This window comes from Myxocyprinus asiaticus, chromosome 11 (genome assembly GCF_019703515.2).
Source record: "Myxocyprinus asiaticus isolate MX2 ecotype Aquarium Trade chromosome 11, UBuf_Myxa_2, whole genome shotgun sequence".
Classification (NCBI taxonomy): Eukaryota; Metazoa; Chordata; class Actinopteri; order Cypriniformes; family Catostomidae; genus Myxocyprinus; species Myxocyprinus asiaticus.
The window spans coordinates 21705307-21712758 of NC_059354.1; positions in this window are offsets into that span (position 1 = coordinate 21705307).

The following is a 7452-nucleotide window of genomic DNA, read 5'->3' on the forward strand; positions in this document are numbered from 1 at the left end:
TTAACTAGTTACAAGTAAATTTAACATCTGTGATTAAAGTAGGGCACAACAGTGCTAAAGGCCCCCCAGTGTAAAAGGCACCTTTGGGAGAAAATAAAATCAAAAACTACCACAGGATTTTCCCAAACACCTGTTTGTCACTATGCACTCCAAGATTTCTCTGATCCATGAGATCATAGCGTGTGATGTCTAAAGTTTGATTTTGAGGTAATTTGATTTAATATTTAATCATTTTTTCAATGTTGCAAATTTAGAAAATGAATGTCCCTGAAATTATCACATTTATTTAGAGACAAAATACTTATTTGTCAGTTTCAGAGTTTTTTAATCAAATGTTTTTTAATAACTGTCCAATAAGTGAAAGGATAGTTTTTGGGGTAAACAGCCCCCCTGTTGCAGGGGCTAAAGGCCCTCCATAAAAATAAAAAATAAAAACACATTGTTTTTCTTAAGTGGGCAAATAGATTTGTTATGAAAAGTGCTTAAGGTGGGCTCACATTGACTGATCCAATCACAATGGAGATTCGTTGTTTATAGGATGCTTGAGATGTAATGAAATGTCAAATGTGTTTGAAATAAACAAGAAATTATGCACCCTTTTCTGAAGTGGTTATTATGAATGAGCAATATCTTAATTTGTTACTCAAAGCATTGTGTGGGGTAAAAGGCCCCTTCACCAACTTTTTTTTTTAATGAATTTTATTCAAGACAACCTTCTGTTATTTCTTTTCACATAAATGATGTTGCTCCATCCATATTCATTAAAAATACATGTATTTCTTGAATCTTGATAGACTTTGTGACCAGAAAACAAGGTGTGCCTTTAGCACTGTTGTACCCTATCGTTGTTTTTATTTAATTAATTTATAACACGTCTTATACAGACCATATGGCAAGTTGGATTCTCCTCAGCACCTCATAGTGTGCATAAATCTGCATTTTTGTAAAAAACAAATTAGTAGGGAATAATGACAAATGTAACAGGCTCCAAGTTCACCTATGCTAGCACATCACCCTAATGGTGAATTTTCTCAACTCAGAACTATCAACCAGCTACAACAAAACAATAGTAGTCATAAGAATTAAAACTATATAAATGTTTTAATAACAGTTATTGTATTTCTCCATAAGTTCCTTGTCTTTACCAAACATACACAATTTATTCAAGCGCGAGGACATGGGTATTCCACACTTGATCATTTTGAGTTAATAGTACTTGAAGTTTAAATAACGCACATATTTAAGTTATGATTCCAAAATTTGACATTTCAAGTACTGTTTAATTAGGACCACTTGATTGTTTTTATTAATTAAAACCAGTAAGAACACAACTTCAGAATAAAGCTTTTTTGGACCCACTTTATACTGTATTTGGTGGCCTTAACTACTATGTACTTAACCATTTGATACAATGTACTTATGTACACTACCGTTCAAAAGTTTGGGGTCACTTGCCTGAAATGTTTCTCATGATCTTAAAAATCTTTTGATCTGAAAGCATATGCTTAAATGTTTGAAATTAGTTTTGTAGACAAAAATATAATTGTGCCACCATATTAATTTTATTTAATTACAAAATGAAAATTTTATTTAAATAAATAAATACATTTTAATGGATGACTTGGACCAAATAATTAAGAAAAGCAGCCACTAAGTGCCCATCATATTGATGGGAACTCCTTCAGTACTGTTTAAAAAGCATCCCAGGGTGATACCTCCAGAAGTTGGTTGAGAAAATGTCAAGAGTACATGTCTGCAAATTCTAGGCAAAGGGTGACTACTTTGAAGATGCTAAAATATAACACAGTTTTGATTTATTTTGAACTTTTTTGTCACAACATAATTCCCATATTTCCATTTCTATTATTCCATAGTTGTGATGACTTTACAATCTAAAATGTGAAGAAAAAAAATTATAATAAAAAATAAAAAAAAAGAATGAGTAAGTGACCCTAAACTTTTGAACGGTACAGTGTACTTACATGTTGTTGCATTGCAATTATATTCAAAGTACTTGCATTCAATTACATTTGTAGTTACACTGTTAACTTTACCCCTAACCCAACCCTTATCCCAAAACCTAACTCTAACCCTTAACCATAACCCTATCCTTACTCCTAAACCTACCCGTACCTCAACCTTCAGTAGCAGCAAATTTGGACCTTTTGCAGAACAACACGTAGTTACACAGTAAATGCATAGTCTTGTATGCATTAAAGGTTAGTACAGAGTAGTGAAGGCCACCTAATATAAAGTGACCACTTTTTTATTATTATTATTTGAGATAACTATTAGTATTTACTGTGTGTAGAAAACAATTAACAAAGATCGTGTTCCTTACATTGTGTTCTCATTGGGGACCAATACATTTTGATATTCAATAAACTTGCTATTTATGCAATGCTTTATTTAGTGCTTAACATTAATTTTAGCCTTTTGTAACTGTAGCTCAGCATTTCCTTAAAAAAATAAGACAGAACAATTCTGTCTGTCACACAAGAGCCAGACAGACCCTGTCCACCCTGGGCTGTTAGTGTGCCACTTGTGTATCGACTGTTTGAAAGATTATATATACGTATGTTGAATCCCATATACGCACTGGTCATCATTGTGCATGTAAAGGTTGTTGATTTGCTCAAGGCCATTTTAGGCCACTGTGTCAACAGCTGCTCTGTGAGAAGCATTGAGAGATAAGCTGGAGGAACTGGCACACTGCAAGTGTGCACAGCCAAATAATGTGCCAAGGTCACTGTGATCCAGGTAGGTCAATTGGCAACTTGTATTAATGATGCTGAGAGCTTAGGTTGTGTTTCTTTTGGGAGACTAAATGGTGTATAGAATATTTAGCCTACTGCGTGGATATGAATGGAAAGGAAAATACATAAAACACTGTTTTATCATTTGCATTTGCATTGAGTGTGGGAGGCTAGTTGTTTGGCCTTAAAGGTGAAATATATAATTTCTGTGCCTCTTTGCACCAAATGGAATTTTAAAATAATAAACTGATCAAACAGGTTTCCCAAACACCCCTCTCGTCTGCCATTGTCCGGTACACAGGTAGTCCTGCCCCAAACTCATGCTATTGGCTGAGCCAATGTTGCAATGTCGGGTTGCTCAAACAAACAGAGCCACACCCAGCATCCGAAATCGCGAACTGTCAGGGTATGTACTGTATTTGATTAAGGATGCATCTCTCGGCTGGTAAAACAATATATTATTTAAGTATGCATGCAAGTAATATAAATAGATTTCTGACGTCATCCGGGAATGTGGGATTAGACCCGTGACCTGAATATATTACATAGAAACAACAACTGTGAAAACAAACTACTCTGGTTTTGTTGAACAGCTCGCGGTTCACCACCGTTCTTTTAAATCCAGCATTTTGAATGTGACAGGATTGAGGGATCGGAAAGTGTCCAGTCGATCCACACTTCAGAATCTCGCCGGAAATAGAAGGTCATCCAGGTATTTCTTGCTTACTGTTTTATGAATACTTAAGATTCGGACATGCAGTACTATGCAAAAGTTTTAGGCACTTGTGAAAAATGTTGCATTGTGAGGATGTCTTAAAAAATTAATGCCATAAATAGTTTTCATTTATCAATTAACGTCATACAAAGTCCAGTAAACATAAAAAAAGCTAAATCAATATTCGGTGTGGCCACCTTTGCCTTTAAAACAGCACCAATTCTCCTAAGTACACCTGGACACAGTTTTTCTTGGTTGTTGGCAGATAGGGTGTACCAAGATTCTTGGAAAATTCACCACAGTTCTTTTATTTATTTAGGCTGTCTCAATTGCTTCTGTCTCTTTATGTAATCTCAGACTGACTCGATGATCAGTGGGGGGCTTTGTGGGGACCATGAAATCTGTTGCAGGGCTCCCTGTTCTTCTATTCTAATCTTTTCTATTTGCAAAAGAAATGTTTGGGAGTCTACCATTTATATTTCCTATTGACACACTAAAGCTGAAGATATAAATAACCATCTTAAGACAAATGTTTTTGTGAAACGTCTTATGTGCCTAAGACTTTTGCACAGTACTGTACTACTTTGGCATACTGTTTTTTGTATACTATAAATTACGGAAGTATGGCTATTCGGATGCAGCGGCTGTGTTTACGTTTTTGGAGGGAAATCAACCTACAAATTACTTACCAATGGTTGTCTATGCGTATTAAGCTGTGACAGGAATAAAAAATAAATAAATAAATAAAAACCTTTAAGTCTAAATGTTTTGAAGGGTTGACGAAAACCCAAAGAAAATGTGAGGGAATACTAGTAAGTAGTACTAGTTTTACTTACTTAAAAAGTAAGTAAAAGATTGCAATTTTGGTCTCTACTGTTCAGTTTAGGTTTGGGTTAGGGGTATATTAATGTAATTACTACTTGAATGTTTCCAAGAACAACATACATGCTCACATCCATTCACATCTTGTGCACTGTGTTGTGCTAATGGAAATTCAGAAAAAATGTTTTTAGCAGACAAAACATTTGCCCTCCTGTTGGCAATTTTCTTGTTTTGCGTTTTACACAAGAAAGAAAGCTATATGGTTTGGAACAACACTATCCCTTTAAAATACTTCACTTGACCCTCTCGGTACTGGTACTAACTGACCATTATAATCATGAAACCCTTTAGTGACCATTTAAAAATTCTGAGAATGTGCATAGTCCTCAAGATTGACCTGACACCCTCCAAGCTGAGCTCTTCAGTCCCTCATATAGAGAATGCCTGAAACCCTCTGCATCATGTTTTTGTACTATAGGGATCTTGGAATTATAATCAATAGATCCCAGTGGCGTGCTGATGTCACGGCAAGAAGAGTTTTATGAATGTCACTATGAGTCATCAAGGGGAAAAAACAACTGCGTGAACGTCCGCGAACGTAGTGGAGTGTTTAATGTGTTAATGGCTTGTGTGTGCATGTTTCCTTTAGTGTGTTTAATGTGTTAATGGCTGCTGGTTAACCATCTGTAGCATGGACAGTGAGTCATTTCCACTTGGCATTGAGCCCGGCTGCAGCAGGTGGCATTGCCCACCTCACAAACTAAATTGCATTAACCTTTGAACAAAACAATGCTTAATTTTTCCTTGATGCACTGAAGTTTATTTATACTATTGAATCCATACAGGCAAGAAAACACTCGTTTAGCCTCATAAGACATAAGTTTGTCAGAAGTATGAGCTATTAAGTTACTGCCATTTTTTGTGACGCTAAAAAAAAAAAAAAAAAAAAACACTTTTAAGACAGTTGTGGTTAACAGTTCAATATGTTCTTATAGTTCAACAACCCCAACAAAGGAATGGCATATGTTTCAGGTCTCATAAAAATAATTAAAATGGTAATAAATGCATTAAAAGCATTATTGATTTGTCTCGGAAGTGGCTTTTTAAAGAAACATATAGGCTTCTTTAAAGTGCTTATTTCTGAGCTCCATGTGATAGGTGATGACAAACTCTTGTCAGGGAGCATGCTATGAGCCAAGTCAACTAGCATTTTTTATTAATTGTGGTTATGATTAATGGGTCTGTGATTAAATCAGCTGGTCAACAATAACTGGTTGTAACTGGCAATAACTTCCCCAAATGGTCTAAGAAAAGACTAGTTAGGGAAGATTCTTAGTTTCAGGTTTCATTAAAGTTGTGATAACACATACTGTTGTAAATCATCACTCTCTTGAGCAGCACCCTATCGTTTGTGCCTCATCCTCGTTATATGCAAATACATCTTCCTGCTTGAAAACAACTAGCTCAGAACCTCTGACATATTTATGGATTTGCGAAAACTTCTCAGTAAAACCCTTTAAACCTAAGGTGCCTACACTGCCTTTGCAATGTTTTCATTGCTGTCAAAACTGGAAACGTACTTCTCTCTTCTTAATGGGACTGAGGAAGATTAGTTGGATAGGGGGTTTTGTGCTCCTAATAACTCCTCCTCTTATGATTTAATTGTCATTGCTATGTCCGTATGAGTCAGCGTGGGAATAAAGCTTCACTCATCACACATGTAAATGTCAGTGGCACAAGGTCTAACATCTTCTGTTTGTTCCCTTATCTCACATAATTGTCTGCAAGTCCTCACCACTGACGTCATGTTGGATTAACACAAAACTGTTAGGACAGTCAGTTCGCTCACTTTCTCTCGCGTTTGCTCTCTCTTGATTCTTTGCCTGTTCTCAGTCATTCCAAAAAATTAATTCTGATGTTAAACCCAGTGCACAAAACATCTGATCAAGCAGTCATTTCCTGTTTCACTTTCTCATGTCATTTATACCCCCTCATTGCTAACGAAAGACTTAAAAATAAAAAAAAATTAAAAAAGCAAACAGACAGGAATATTTGTCTCTCATTTACCACTGAAGGCTGCACTATATCTATTGATTTTCTAAATGCTTGAATGACATGCTATACTGTACGTGTTGATGTAGCGCAGTGTTTCTGTAGGGTTTCCCCAACGCTGCCTCAAACACCCACTTATGCTCTCTTTTAATTCCTAGTACTCATCCTTAAACTCACCACCCACCACTTAACTGACAGCCACCACAACATGACTCATTCTTTAATGGACAGCTCAGAGTCTTAAAAGTGTATAAAGATGGTTTTGGATGGTTTCTCATAGATTCTTTTTTGACACAAAAAAATCTGTGTCATTTTTCAGTTATGAAAGGGTCCACTTGATACAAAAGTGCATTTGTGTGTGTGTGTGGGCAGGTTTAACCTCCATTGTGGGGACCAAATGTCCCCAAAAGGATAGTAAAACCTGAGATCACCTACATTGTGGGGACCAGCCAGTGGTCCTCACAAGAGAAATGGCATATTAAATGATGTTTTTTTGAAAATGTAAAAATTCAAAAAGGTTTCTGTGAGGGTTAGGTTTAGGGGTAGAGTTAGGGGATAGAATCTATAGTTTGTACTGTATAAAAATCATTATGTCTATGGAGGGTCCTCATAAGTATAGCTAAACCAATGTGTGTGTGTGTGTGTGTGTGTGTCTGTGTGTGTGTGTTTGTTTGTGTGTTTTACTCATTTTGCAATATCTGACTACATTCTTCAATATTTTGTGCTCATATATATAGAGAAAAAGTAAACTTTATAGAACGATATGTTTGGGAATTTCTGCTAATTAGTTTTATCACCCCTAACATGGCTTGTGGGGAAAATGCCACAGAAAGCGATTAAAGTGGCACATATTTTCTAAATGTGTGTGCCCCTGTAGTGCATTCCTCTGTTTTAATCTGTCATCTAACATTTTATATATTTTATAATATTCTATTCACATATTTAGTGCCTCTGCAAACACTAGCAACTTGTGCATTATTTACAGCTCCTCTTTGATGTATTTCAGTTGGCTCAGATGTTTTTTTTATTATATATGAAATGATAAAGTGGAAATGTTTGACATAAATGGATGACACACTGTGTATTTTATTTTATAGGTTAGAAAAA